Raw genomic sequence first — 15540 nt, 5'->3', positions numbered from 1 at the left:
CGAGGGGCGCCGCGGAGGAGCCGAGCCCGCCGAGCCGGGCGCTCTATTTCAGCGGGCGAGGCGAGCAGCTGCGCCTCCGGGCCGACCTGGAGCTGCCCCGGGACGCGTTCACGCTGCAAGTGTGGCTGCGAGCGGAGGGGGGCCAGAGGTCTCCAGCGGTGATCACAGGTAGGCAAGGGCGCCGCGGCGGGTTCTGCACGGTCCCCGCGGCCCCAGGGGCGCGCGGGTGCGGGAGCGCGGGTGCGGGCGGGTCGGGGGCTTGCGGGTGCGTTAGTGCTGGGACCGCCCGGACACCCAGGGGATTGCTGAGCCTCACTTTGCCCCATCTGCGGAATGGGCGCACTGGGTAGGGGTCGCCTCAGCTTCCCAGGCAGGAGCGCTTGGAGAGGTCCTGGCCTCCTGGGACTTGTCAGCAGTAAGCGCAGGTCCCTGAGGAAACCTCGTGCTGAGGATGGTTAGACGTCTGCCTCTGTTCGGGATGGAGGGGGGATGACCCAATTGCGATGCATGTGAAAAGAGGCGCGGGGTGGGGGGCAGTTGATTTCTTTGACTTTTTCATGAAGGTGAACCCCCTTCAATTGGCCCCTTACCCTGAAAAGACTGCAAAGACAGGTTGTTGGGATTGTCTACACTTAGAAGTCCTCCAAGTGCCCCAAAGTTGCTCTCTGCTTGGCGCCTGCCTCTGGGATGCACTCCCCCAAACCATCCCAAGTCCTTGCTTTTAAAGCCCACGTTGCGAGTCACGCAGGGCTGGGGCGAGACCTAGCTAATGTGCACCTCGCCAGTCTTCCCCCTCCTCGGCTGAGGAACGGGGCGCTTTTCTCATTTGGGACTTTTATGAGCCCGTAATGAATTTGAGTTCTCCCTCCTCACCCTCCCTCTCTCTCCCCTTCGCAGTTCCACAGCAAAGCCCATAGTGAAACCGGACACTTTGCGAGGGCTGCAAACCTTAGAAATGTTCCAACATCCATTTTTCCCTCTCTAAATGAATCTGTGGCAATCCCTTTCATATAACTGGGGGGCGGATGGGGGGCAGAGCTGGAGGAAAGAAGGAAAAGTTTTTGCCTCTCCTGGCTGGGTGATTCCCTTCCTGCACAAACAATCTTGCCATAACCTAGGACGTCTTAAAGTGAGAAGGGGTTCCCCCTTCAAAGCAGCCAGGGAACGTGTGGAGGCGTTTTGCGATCCCACCCCCTTACACACACTTTCTTAGAAGGGAGAGCTCTGCGCTCTTGCTCTTCCGGCAGTCCCGCTGCTTTCTCTCTTGGCGGGGACTTTCGCAAACACGGTGCTGACTCTACCCTATTTACATGACGTCCATTTCGGGGGAACCAAACTCCGCTGCTCTACCAAGAATATGCCTTCCAGGCCCCCTCGCTCCCGCTCCCGCTGCCCAGAGCAGAAAGTGACTTTCCCCCACGTCTGACGTCATCATATGCTATTTTTTTCTCTCTTTTTTCCCCAGGAAGGAGAGGGAAACTGAGCTCATTGGTTTTGAGCCCCCAAGCCCTAGTCACGGGGCAAGGGAGGGGGGTGTAGAATCTAGAGGAGACGAGAGACATTAATTATTCCTAATAGTAACGATGATGGTGATCATTCAGGGCTGTGCTGTGTTTACTCTCTTTCGGAACATATGACAGGCTCAGAGCCTGCTGGTTCCCGGTGATAAAATATATATATATATATATATATATATATATATATATATATATATATATATATATATATATATATATATATATATCTGATTATTCCTGGTGCTTAACTGGCATGCCGGTGATTTGGAAGCCTTCCCCTCCAGAGAGGAGAGCCCAGGGTTATATAGGTATTGTCAATGAAAAGGTAGTAAATATTTTTAAATATATTTATTTTTAAAATAATCTGTATACGTAGAGCCCCCCGGTTTCCTCAGGCTTTATAAATATCTGTAATTCAGACAAGGAGCCTCTCTTCACACGCCTTCTGCTGAGCACTCTCATTCACTCGCACACAAAGATCGTGCAGTAAAATACTTTAATTGGATGGGGGACGTTAGGTTATTATTGCTTGTATAAAATGCCTGGTCCATTTTATGTGTGGAAATAACATTCCACTCAAAACAAAACAAAACAAAAAAAGAAGACGAGGAAAGAAAGAAAAAGCAAAAAGCAAAAAGACTGCTGTCGTGTAGCACCAGAAAGCCAGGAGCTTTTCTCCTGAGGTTCGGGAGGATTTTTTTCCCTCCCCTAGTTGAGTCTGAGCCAGATTTGGCGGTGTGTAAACACCTGGCCCAGAGCCAGAAAAGACTCACTCTCTCGTATCCTCCACTCCGTGCAGACTGTTGGACGAAAAAGAACCTGCTTCTCCTTGAATTAAAAAGCAAGCAAACAGAGGTTCTTTGCCGAAGCACTTTTTCAGCTCCTTCCTTCGTGTAAGTTGGGGCTGGGAGAGGCAGGACCAAGGTGTGCAGCCGGGATGCCTGTGCCAGCCACGTCTTTCCCTGCTGCGACCTCAGGAGCCCATTCTCTGCCTGACCTCTGCCGGCTTCCTCTGCCTGGGCGTCGCCACTTTCGCAGGAATCCCTGGTCACCTATCTGGAGACAGCAGGCGCAGCTCAGCAGGGACTGCGCTGCTATTTCAGGCTGTCAGGCCAGGCTGCCTTACATCACTCTTTGCTGCAGGATTCAATTGGGTTTCGTCAAGGTCTAATTTTACGGTGCTGTTAACCGGGTCTGTCGTCTGGCAGAGGCAGGCCTTGCTGCTCCTGGTAGGCGGGCTGTGCTCCCAGATCCACCCGGGATGCTATTTCTGCCCCGGTTCAAACTTCACTGACACCGGTTCAGACAGGCGCTAGAAGAGGCAGGGGGAAGGAGAGGAGGAACAGTTTGCTTCTGAAGCTTAGAAAACTTGCCTTTTCTTTTGCTGAAAGGGAAAAGGTTGATACTGTGCACACATGCACACACATGCGTGCGTATACACACACACACACACACACACACACACACGGGACAGGCTTATGGAGGCTAAAAACAAAGCCAAAGTCAAAAGACACTCAAGTGGAGGATTCTCCACAGCCCATCAGGGATGGGTGGTCTTAGAATGAAAGAGTGCTTACCGCTACTGTCATAGGGAACCTGAGAAAGCCAGTTCTCTTTGGCTAAACTGGGAGACAGAGGCACAGAGAGGGGAAAGGTGGGTGCTGGATGACACAACCTCTTGCTGGCAGGAGCTAGGGTTGAATCCTCTTCCAGACTTGACCCCAACACCCAAAAGAAGGTGTCTACTAAGCACTGTCACCTCTCACCCAGCCCACCAACCTGGCACAGCATCCCTCCGTTTTCCTGACCAGCAATCTGGGCTCCCTTTCAAGTCCAGAGGTGGGGGGCTTTCTGACATACTCATTTGCATTTGTATCACACCAGGTGGATCAAGAACCCTGTCTCCCATTCTCAAATGCTCCACCCCTTCACTCCCCATGTCCCTTTAGTTTGAAATTAAAAGAAGAAAAAAGAAAACAACAGCTGATCTTGTTAAACTTTCTCCTAACCTGTTCAATAAGTAAAATGTGGACCCCACAACTATGCTCCCCTCCCCCCGGCCTCACCCCTCAGCCATCCAGAGTCCCTGGTCAGAGAAGGATTTTACCCCTCTACTTGCCAGGTTCATTTCTTTTGTTCTATAGGTTGGACTGTTGGGTTTGCGAACCAATCAGGAGAGTCTCTTTTCATCCCTCTCTTCCTCACCTCTCAATATCTATTGCCCATCCAACCCCCCAGTGTGAGTGTTTCCTTTTCCCCAACTTCATAAGTATGGTAAAATGGAAGTAAGATTCCAGGGCACCCATATATTATCGTGGCTCTTCCCCAACATGTACAGTCAATACCTGGGGTCTAGAATATTGCAGTGATCAGAAGCCAGTCTTAGTAGCCAACCTCCCTGTCCCTAATTGGCAGTGTGATCTTGGCAGGCTGGTTGACTGCTCTGGCCTCCAGCCTCCTTCCTGACAAGGCGAGGCTAGCTAGAGGACCTACCTCATTTCATGAGCTCATGTGAAAAATACTTAGAACAGGTCTTCAGTAAGAACTCAGGAAACGTCCCTCAAATTGTTGGACATGATTTCCCTAGTCTCAAACTTGGCTTTCTGAACTAAGGACACTGACAAGCAGGAAGGAAACAGAATCTTCTGTTGTACCTCCAAAGTGGCAGGACCTATCTGCTCTCACCTTTCTTCCTCAGCTCATCCAGGGAGGTGGGCATCATTAGCTCCTTTTTATACCATGGAGTTGAGTGACTGAACCCAAGGCCCCACAGCCCATTAGGGGGGCAGAGCCCAAATGGTACATTGCTGTGAGCTGACCTTACACCTACAGATTATATATGTGTGTGTGTGTGTGTGTGTGTGTGTAGAAAAATATATATATATATTAATGTAGACATCTCACCTGGAGCCCTGGATTAGACCCAGCAGACCTGTTTTTTTCATGCCAAATTATCAGATATCAGATAGACCAGACTTGGGATTTTTGTTGCCACTTACTTGCTATGTGGTTTGAATTAAGGCACTTCCTATTCCTTGGTTCCCTCAGCTGTAAACTGGGCACCCTGTTAGCAGGACATTTCATGGACATGCACAGAGCACATTTCAGGGGACAGTTAGAAACACACTCAAATCCCCTTCTTTGCACCAGGGTGACTCCTGGATGCAACACTGGGGCCAATTGATAGGAAAGCCATTTTGCATCAGGGGAGCATCAGACTCAGGAATTTCTCAGGAACAGAAGCCCAGCGGCACCACTGCGAGGTCAGGATGCCTTCCAGCTTCCTCCTTCCCGAGCAACCATGCCTGTGGATGGTTGAGAATGACACAGATCTCGCTGCCCTTGCCCCTGGGTGCAGAGGAAAACGAGCCTGAGTATCAGAGGTGTGGGGTTCATGAATGTGGGGTTCTCAATGGGAAGAATCACTGATGCAGTTGGTTGTCTCTCAGCTCTCCATATGGGAAACTGAGGCCTGCGGGGGAACTGGCTTACCAGAGTGCTCAGTGGCTGCGCTTTTAGAGAAACTCAGCTGTTCAGCCCTAGCGGCCAAACACAGGAAGTACCTCTTTTCCTTCTCCGTCCCCCTAGCGACCCCAAACCTCTCATGGCCTAGGGTCCCCTATATTATATCTAACCCTCTTTGTGGTACCGCCTTAAAGAGCAAACACTTCTGTAAGGAGGTAACACAGGATTCTCTTTTCACTATTTTTTTAAAATTTTATGCATATAGAACTGGGATTCAGGCCAGAGGTGCAGGGGTGGTAAGAGGATTCACCAGAGACAGATTGGGGAGCAAAACAGGCAGATCAATGAAGGTACCCTGCTGGGCAGTGGGCAGGTCAGGAGAGCTCTGCCAGGCCATGTGGGTCACCTCCAGGGTCAGGGTTCAAACTCACACTGAAGCGGCTGCCGCTTGCTTGCAGTGGTGCATCCTAACCCTTTGTGCCACCAGAGAGGGCCCTGCCACTAATTTTAAATGACTCTCCTGGAGTAAGGGTTATAAAGAAGGGATGCTCCACTCTGAGTATTCCCCACATTGCCCTTGGCTGGTCCTGTATTAAAGGGTGTGATTCTGTTGTTTCAAAATCACCTCAAGGTCTCTCTGAAAACAGCACTGTCTACAGTGTCTCAGATGAGAAAGAAAGAGCTCTAGGTGCCCCAAGAGCCCTCCCCAGCCGCATGTGCCCTGCCTGCCATCGGCCTGTCTGCCGTTGGGCTTGGACTCAGGAATCAAGCAGGTGCCTTTTCTTCCCCTCACTGGTCGCCACTCCATTGGATAGGAATTCTTTTTCAGTGTTGTTATCTTTCTTCTGGCTGCCCTGAGTTCCTCTTTATGCCTTGATGCATTAACTGGAAACACCCAACTGAGAATGGACTTGGGGCTCCCTTAAAGACTTAAAATAGGCACTCAAGAGCTCTAAATTCAATTCCTGGCATGGCCTTTTCTGAGCCCTGTGACCTGGGGCTCTGACTCCACCAGAGTGGCCTCACATGGGAGTATTTCAGGTGTGGTGCAGTCAGCAGCCCATCCGACTTTTCCTGGGCTGTTCCAGGACCCAGGGGACACAACAGGAACTCTTGCCCATGACCTGAACCCAGTCCATCCACATGTCAGCATAGGAGGAGCCAGGGGTAAGAGTGGGAGGCATTTTTGCAATCATGGTCATTCCTGGAAGGGGTCCTTGATTGCCAGTATTCACACTGTGCATGATAACGTAGGGATCACATCAGTAAGCTTTGTGATACTCGTGACTCAGATGTCAGAACTGTACCAGCGTCAGATCTTTCCACTTGCTGGTGACCTTGACCATCTAACTGCACCTCCCTGGACTTTAGTATCCTTGGGTGGAAAAGAGTTATAGGTGGAATGGGGATGTCAAACTCTGTCCCACCATCTTAAAGATCCCCTGGGGAGAGGCTGAAGGGGAGATCTCTGGCCCTCCCCACCTTCCCTTCACCTTATTCTGCTTAAATTGCAAAAACTAACCAACCAACCAACCAACTAACAGACAAAAAAACCTGCAGGATCTTCATTTACAGAGTTTGAGTGAACATGGACCTTAAGGATACAATGACATTATATCTCTTTTGTTTAAAATTGAGTGGACCCTCCCTGGTGGCACAGCGGGTTAAAGCACAGCAGTGAGAATCTAAAGCCGCTTCCGCATGAGTTCGATTCCCGCCTGCTCCAGAGGTGACCACATGGCGTGGCAGACCTCTCCTGACCCGCCCGCTGCTCCCCTCAGCAGTGTACTTCGTCAATCTGCCTGTTCTGTTCCCCACTCTGTCTCTGGTAAAGCCTCTCGCCGCCCCCCGAGCCTCTGGCCTGTACCCCAGTTCTGTATGCACAAATAAATAAATCTTTAAAAAAAAAAAATGAGTGTTAGGGAGGTAGGTGAAAGAAAATTGACAAACTGGTAATTCTTGAAACCAGGTGATAGACATCAGGCTTCCTTACCTTTTTGTCAGTTCCCCTGTGTGTGAGGGAAGATTTCCCTAATTAAAAGACCAACAGTTATGGACATGGGAGACACAGAAAATGTTGAAGTCTCAGGCCCCTGCACATTCTGTTAGTTGATAGGTTTCCAAATACAGAGGCCACAATTCAGAGGGTTAGGACGTCAGAGACTCTAGGAGACTCTTCTGCTCTTCTCTTTCCCGTGCACCTGAAAACTCAAATGATGGGCCACCCTGAGAGTGCTCGAGGGGAAGGAAAGGAAGTACGGAATCCTTAGGAAGGGCAAGAGGAATCTGGCTGGGCAGTCAGAAGCTTTTAAGTGAGAGTTTTTCTTTGCTATACAAAGTATCCCCCCCACACTCTGTGAAACACACCCCTTGGGTCTGTACCTAGGAATCCCTGGGATCTGCTAGTCATTGTGACAGTCCCAAACCTACTGTAACATACAGATACATGCATCTCAATCTACACCTACCCCTCGGTCCTATTTTCCAGGGCAATCTTTTCTGTTCCTCTCCAGTTGTCTGGGGAAACTTCTAGAACCCTGAGGGAATGACCTTCCATTGCCTGATCTCAGGAGGAGTTAACACCATCAGAAACTAGGGTTTAAGGGACACATGTTGATGTTGTGCAGTGGTTGCTCACAGGACTTGGGAGTCGGACTGGCTGAGCTTGATTTCCGGACTCTCCCACCTGCTGATTGCCTGACCTTGGGCAAGTTACTTAATATCTCTAGCTTCACTTTTCTCAACTGCAAAATGCAGATGACACTGGCTCCTACTTCATTGGTTTGTTTTGAAGATTAACTGGGCCTCCATGTGGAAAACGCTTAGTAATGGAATCTAGACTGTGGGTAAGCATCCAGTAAACGTTAACTCATGTTGCTATGATGTGTGTCCCGTCCTTGCCACACATCACTTCTAGTTTTCTCACTCAGTGATGTAGGCATGCTTATCTTTTTGTCAGAGCTGGGAATTGTCTTCCCTCCCTTATAAGTAAGGAAAGATTGATTGCTCTCACCTTAACACCAGACAAAAATAAAAATGAGAGACAAGCAGAAGAGATACATCATTGTTTCATATTACAAAAGGTTTGTATGCTCCTTGCAGAGAATCTAAAAAACATGAACTAGAAAAAAGGAGCAAAGTCGAATGTATCCTTTCCCTCTGTAGGCATTTTACAGGGATTTGTTGAGTTCTCAGGGTCTAGTTTTAGACCCTGAGTGCGGTACAGTGAGCAGAAGAGGAAAGTGTCTCTGTCCTTGGAGAATTTGTATTCTGGGGAAGAGTATAAATGAGTAACTGAACATATCATGCTATGTCAGGTGAATGTTTATGAAGAAAAATAAAGAAAGGTGTCTAGGGAATGAGTTGGGGATGGGGGGACATGAGGAGTAAGATTTAAAGGTCATGGGAGATAGTACTGGAAGTGGCACGGAGGAGCAACCTCCAGGCAGACCCCAGGCTCTGGAGAAAGCCAGGTGTACTGGAGGAAGAAGAGTAGTGGGCTGGGAGCTAGGAGACATTCGTTCTAGACCAGCTTAGTCAGTCACTCTAGGCGAGTGACTTTCCCTCTTGGGGCCAATTTTCCTCATCTGTACAAGAGGGTAGGGAGGAGTTTATTTATCTTTGCCCTAGAGACCCTTCTAGCAGAGATCTCCTAGGGTTCTATAATCTTAATCAAGGTTGTCCTAAGACAAAATTATAAAGTTGGCAGTAATTCTAGTGTTCTTCCATTTTAGGTACATTTTCCTCCACTAGGTGGTGCCTGGGCCTGTCCACCTCGGACCAAGTGCCCACACTCTCTGCTTCCTATCTGCCAGCAACACTCATTCTTGAAAAAGGACATGACATTCCTTTTTGCTAGAGGATTGTTGACTGATAACAACTCAGAATGTTACTCTTGCGTTGACTTATACTTTAATGCCGCCTCCAAAAGGTTGTATTAAGAAAGCAATGTACTGATGGCCCACAGTTAAAGACTGACTGACGACATTATTTAGGGAATATTGGTCCTTCCAATAGCTGGAAGTCATCTCATTAATAAGAATATTAGTAATAGTGGACATAAATATACAAAATACTGAGTGACTTTCCTTGTGACTATTTGCATGACTAATAGTTAGGATACTCAAATTTCATAATTTTGGCTATAGAAACATCATCCCAGGCAACTTTCTGAAATCAGAGTAGGCTACTGACCATTCAGTCTTACTTTTCATTTCCATGAATAAATCTCTCAAATCTGCAACCATCTCTTAGCCTATTTTCCTTCCCAGAATCCCAGGACTGTCATGGATGAAGTACTTCTTGCACGCTCTTGCCCTCCTCTGTTGCACTCTCTCCCTACAATCCCTCACACATTTAGTTTGGCCACTTAGATTTTTCTTCAAAGGAGAAAAAGTTAATTTGTTTCTTAATATTTTATGGTACAACCCAGGTTCCATAAGATATAGAGAGTAGGAGAGATGACCCCATTTTAGTCTTGGAGAACCAGAGAAGATTCCAGATTTCAGTTCATGTAAGGAAGCAGAGACAGAAAGTCTAGGAGGAGGGAGTTAGAGCTTCAGATCTAAATGGGCAGATGGTGGGAACGTAATGAAATACATACCCTCTGGTCTAGCCTCTTCCCTTCAGGTTTCCAGTCTGACCTATACCTATGGCATGTTAGGTTCTATATCTGCCCCATCCCATTTTTCCTTAATTCCTCTTGTTCCCCCACCACCACCACCATGAGCTCAGTGGTCTTTTAGTTATAAAGGCTGAGGAGAGAATAGAAAAATATGGTAGTAATCCAGTCACCAGCAACACTGCCTTACTCTAAGAGATGCAGAGTACACCAGCAGAAACCATAAGTCAAGAAAAACTGAACTCTGTTTTGGGAAGTAACATTCATGTAAGTGCAAAGAAGCATGATCTATGTGTCAGAAGGACTCATTTAAACTCTTCATTCCCTGCTTGAGAAACAGAGGGTTGGTGAGGGTTGGTTGGACTCAGTGGCCATCCTTGGTAACACCCTCCGATTACAGTCTTAGGCCACTGCGAGCTCTACTTGTCTCCAGGCTTTAACCTTCCCCCTTGAGTAATTACCATCTCCCTGCTGATGAGCATCATTTATCTCCACATTCCACTGGACTCCCAACTCATAGATTGAGCTATCCACTGGGAATATTGACATGTACTTCCAACTCAGCACGTCCACATTTAAACCCTCATGCCTCCAAAATTCCATCGTCCTTAGCTAATATTGCCAACTCTAGATACCTCACCTTCCATTTTCTTTTCTTTTTTCTATTTTTTAACGATTTATTTATTGGTGCATACAGAACTGGGGTACAGGCCAGAGGCTCGGGGGCGGCGAGAGGCTTCACCAGAGACAGAGTGGGGAACAGAACAGGCAGATCAACGAAGTACACTGCTGAGGGGAGCAGCGGGTGCGTCAGGAGAGGTCTGCCACGCCATGTGGTCACCTCCGGGGCAGGTGGAAATCGAACTCATGTGGAAGCAGCTTTAGATTCTCAGTGCTGTGCTTTAACCCGCTGCACCACCAGGTTGGGCCTCACCTTCCATTTTCAATCAGTCAATGCCTGTCTAGCCAACCTCCTTATCTTTTATAGCCAACTTTTCTTCTTAGCTTGGGCACTTTACATCTCTTGCTTTGGCTATTTCCCTAGTTTTGCAAGATCCATTTCTCTGAGCTCAAGTCCTACATCTCCTTTCAACCAGCCCTCTGACATCCCACAGTCAGATCTTTTAAAAACACATCTGATTCTATTGCCTTTGATGAAAGGGCCTTCAATAACCCTGGGATTTTCTGCAATTCCCAGACACATTAGACTTTGTCATGTCACTTCTCGTGTGCTTCCTATATCCTCAGGCACCATGTGCAGAGTGCTAAAGCCTCTTTAGGATACTGTTCAAGGTCCCCCTCTTCTGGGGAACTCTCCATGACTATTTCCCAACTCCTTTACCTATCTGTCTCTGCTGTGCAATCTGCATATGTGGGGTCATCACACCTTCTCCAGTACCGACCTATAAAGGAGCTATATGTAGTTTGTCTAATAACTACGTGACTGGATAAGAGAGCCAGCTAAATATCTAGTGATTCTGGGAGAAAGCACCCAAGAACCTCAGTCATGTCACATTACGTAACCGAAGCACATGACCTAGCCCATGCGTCACAATCAAAAACATTATACAGTATTTAATTCCTTTTCCCCTTGAGCAAAGAAGTCAGAAGGAAAAGAAACCTGGCTTTCCAGAGCAGAGGGGGAGGGGTAGTGCATTTAAATGCCTCCTCAACTCACATTTCTGCCTTTCTAATCCAAGCCACATTTTAGCCTTGGTCTTCCCCTCCCAGCCCCTGGCCTGTTTGCAAAGCATTTGTTTTGTGTGCACACTGCAGCACATAATCCCAAGCTTTGCTCTCCTCTCAGATTTCCCCTTCTCCCCCTTATCAGGTTCTTATTGGGCCTCGAATGTCCTGGCAGTCATATCTGTTGCCTCAGTTTTCATCCATTTCCCTCCTTCCTGATAGGGGGGCCTTTCTGTCTGCTTCCCTTGATCTTATGAGACCTTGTGGTGACCTCAGGATCTGGAATTCTCTGTTCGCTGTTTATATATCCTTGGGGGAGAGTACGCATTCTCAGCAGTAATAACAGTAATAAAAGCAGCTGGCTTATAATGAGCACTTACTATGTGCTGGCATTGTGCTCCGTGCTATAGTTTGAACCCTCTGAATTAGGTTTATAAAGTTACAGGACTTTGCTGAAGGCTCCACAGCTAAAAGGTGGTGGAACTGGGGTTCAGATGCAGGCCAGTTTAATTATATCTATATCCACAGGGTTTAGCTCATTGCTTGGAAAACAGTGTTGGCCAGTAAATGTTCCATGAGAGGATGAGTATATGAATGGATAAATGAATGGATGATGGATGAATAGATGATGTCCCCAGTCTTTGCCAGTGTGAACATTTGGAGATTGTTTCTAGAATAAAACAGTAAGAAAGGGAAGGAGGGACAGAAGTAAGAAAGAGAGAAAGATGGAGGACAATTTCAAATGAATATCATGACAGATGGGTATGCAAAGTATATTTTACTTGCAGATGACTTTTGAATATAAATATCATTTACATCCACCAGCACCCCTCACCTTTAAGTAGTCACTGAGAGATAGGCAATTATTTCCAAGATGCTCTCTGCTGTTTCTGGTTCTGGATTCTCTTTGGGGAATCAGATCCCAGTGTGTGTCCCTTGGGCTCAAGAGAGACACACTGCTACCCTCTGAGGAGGGCCCTGTGTGTTCTAAGCCGCATCTGAAACATAAGCGGGCAGTCATGCTACATGAAGTCTGGGCTTCTGAGCAGAAGAATGCCTCTGGCCGCACAGGCAGGCTTTGATGTACTCTCACTAGGGACAGTCACAGCTCTGCAGCGCCAGTATTAAGCTCTCAGGATGACTCCTGTATAGATCAGTCCCACTGGACCAATCAGATCTGATCTGCTGGAAACAACTACTATAGATCTTGTTCCTCCTTTCCTCAGTTCTGGGAGAAATGAGAGTCTACTTTACCAGATCTGAGCAGTTTATCAATAGGAAATGGAGTCGCTAGAATATAAGTCATTGTATTAAATGGAGCTGAGTTGAATTAGGCTAAGCAGCTAATTGGCAGAACAATTGAAACTAGAATTCATACCTTTTGACTCTTACATTAGTGCTCTTTCCATTGGATCATCCTTTACAGTAACGGGTGAAAATTACATTTGTGGGTTCACATGAATGAACTTATCAGAAAACATGTACAGCTGGTCAATAACTTCTCTTAAGCACTTCTCATGGGCTAAGCCCTAGACATTTTGTGAGCTTCCATAGGAAACGTCAGTTTACTGAGAGAAGTACGCCTCCCTGCCTCCCTCCCTTCTTTCCTTCCTATAGATAATTACCGAGCCATCTTTATGTCTGTATGTATTATGCATTGAGCTAGGAAGATGGGGGTTGAAAAGAAGAAGATACAGCAGTTCTATCCTTTGAGGAGCTCCCAGTCCTAGTGGCGGAAGCAGACTGGTAAACAGATGCATGACATCATGGGAACTGCTCTAACTAAGCAATAAATAGAGTCCTGGGGAAGCACATAGGCAGAAACATTGTCATGCTGAACACTAGTGTTAGTTATGGTAGCCAGCAGGTGCTCAGAGATTTCTGATTCATAAGCAATCCCTTCTACCTGGAAGGGTTGGGTGACATGTACATATGTGCTTGAAAGCGGGTGTGTGTGTGTGTGTGTGCATGCATACTTATGTTCAGGACATGCCTTGTCTTGCATGTTAATATATCATGCATGCCATTTAAAAAAAAGATTTTATTTATTTATGCAAACAGAAATGGGGTACAGGCCAGAGGTTCAGGGGTGGTGAGAGGCTTCACCAGAGACAGAGTGGGGAGCAGAATAGGCAGATCGATGAAGTACACTGCTGAGGGGAGCAGCGGGCGGGTCAGGAGAGGTCTGCCGCACCATATGGTCACCTCCGGGGCAGGCGGGGATCGAACTCATGCGGAAGTGGCCTAAGCTTCTTAGTGCTGCACTTTAACCCACTGTGCCACCAGGGAGGGCCCTGAACCAGAGTAACTTTTAGGAGTCTGACACTAGGAAAAGAGTAGACAATTCAATTCATCACCATCTGAGTCAACTCCAAAGTCCCTAGTATTCTCCCCTCATTGCCTTCCTATTATCAACTCTCCCCATTTGTCCCCAAGTTCATTAGGACGAGGAGCCATTTCTGGCCTCAGCTCTACTTTCTTCCTATCTTTGGCACAGTACCAGTCATGTCGATCAGAGCTCAATGCCTGAAGGAATTTGAGATGCCTTCCAATAAGGGAAAGGATAAGGTAACAGAATTGGGTGCTATAAAGAAAAGGCCTTAGCAAGTGCCAAGCAGTGAAGGCAAACATGGCCTGCTCTCTTGGAGCTGTCCTGCTATAATATGTACTATTCCATCTTCTTTATCACTCTGCGTCCCTTTCTTTCTTATAAACCAGCGTACCTTTCTGTTGGCTCTTAAGTCTTCTCTCCCATGATTTTCTATCAGCTTCTTCAACCCCACTCCTGGGGGGAGCTGCCAGAGAACCAGGTGTAAATGTGGGAGATGCATCCATGCTTACCTGCAACCCTCACCTTTGTTTTGGTGCCTTCCCAGATGAGGTAAATGTAGGGTGATGTCAGGCATCATCTCGACCTTGCTCAGTACTCCTTCCCAAAAGCACACTTTGCATGGCTTAGACAGGGATGCATGGGTGGATTCTGCAAGAAGACGCAATGTAAATTTATAGATCATCTGGTCCAGCCTCCTCTGTTCACGATGTAGAGTCTGGTGTCCAGAACAGACAAGAAAAATATCCCAAGTTGTATCCCAAATTAGAACAGAGAAAGACTAGACTTTAGGTTTCCTGACCATGCCTGTCATTTTGTCCAGGGATCGGGGCCCAGCCATCTTGAACTAGACCACAAAGATTTCAGATCATTGAATCCTATAGTTGGATAAGACTAAATTTACCCTTTTACAACAGGGTCTGAAGTTCAGTGAGGGAGAGAGATTTGCCCAGGATCTCGCTGTGAGATAGTGAGCACACTGAGTCTTCAAAAACCTCCATGTGTTTCCATAGAGCCAACAAAAGTATAGTGTATCCAGGGCATTGTTAGAGATAAAGCAGTAGGCAGATCTGAGCAGTCCCTGCACTCATGGACTTTATGGTCTTAGAAAGGAAAAATGAATATAACAAAGACACAATGATAAGAAACTTTGTATTACTATGTACTAATATATAAACACTATGCTAATATATAAATATATACAAATAGAGATAATTAATAAAAATTGGGCTAAAAGGAAAGACAATAATAGAAGGATGTTGGTTTTGATGATCCGGATGAAGCTTGAGTGACAGATGAGGAGCAAGCTATGGGGGAAGGGGAGGAAGTGTCAGAGGGTCGATGAGCCACCGGGAAATTCGTGAGTCTACTGCTGAAGGCAGCCTGGGTCATGCTACCTGGATTTAACTTAGATGTACTAGGAAGTGAGTGGAAAGTTTCAAACAAAGAACGAACAGATCTGGTGTATGTTTTTCAAAGATTGTTCTACCCTCTCTGCAGAAAATGAGTTGCATGAGGCCTAAAGTGTATTGCCAATGATGGTGTGAATTCACAACTGTTGCTATTATTTTAGTACATCAGTATTCTTGTTAATGTCATTGTTGGTGCCAGTACCAGCTCAAATACCTGAATAGCACTAGTGTTTTAGATCCACAGAGGACAAGCACAGTGGCTCTCACACTTGAGACCAAGAGGGTTTGAAGAGAGATTTGTGAATCCCGAGACATTGTCTGTGAAATGTGAGGATGTACACATTTTTTCTGGGGAGAAGTCCAAAGTTGTCATCAGTTTCTTTCGGGGGACTGTGGCCCCAAAATGATGACTTAAATGCCTAAAAGCAGGGGGGCATACAGGGTCATTTCCTGAAGCCTGTTCCCAGCTCTAAAATATGAACACTCTAGCAGATCTGTGAAAATGAGAAT

At 47.0% G+C, this 15540-nt stretch overlaps 1 protein-coding gene across 1 annotated transcript in view; it reads left to right on the top strand.

The window, feature by feature from the left end:
- The first annotated feature begins 6 nt into the window (after nt 1-6).
- The window catches only part of PAPPA (pregnancy-associated plasma protein A, pappalysin 1), a 223581-nt gene continuing 208047 nt past the window's right edge, over nt 7-15540 (top strand). The window contains exon 1 of the mRNA XM_012721479.1: nt 7-168. The gene's annotated coding sequence lies outside the window, so the exon portion shown is untranslated. The remainder of the gene's footprint in view (nt 169-15540) is intronic.

The sequence above is a fragment of the Condylura cristata genome, unplaced genomic scaffold (genome assembly GCF_000260355.1).
Source record: "Condylura cristata isolate star-nosed mole 26May11 unplaced genomic scaffold, ConCri1.0 scaffold00006, whole genome shotgun sequence".
Taxonomy (NCBI): Eukaryota; Metazoa; Chordata; class Mammalia; order Eulipotyphla; family Talpidae; genus Condylura; species Condylura cristata.
The sequence above is the reverse complement of the archived record's forward strand: the minus strand, read 5'-3'. Positions and strand labels throughout refer to the sequence as shown.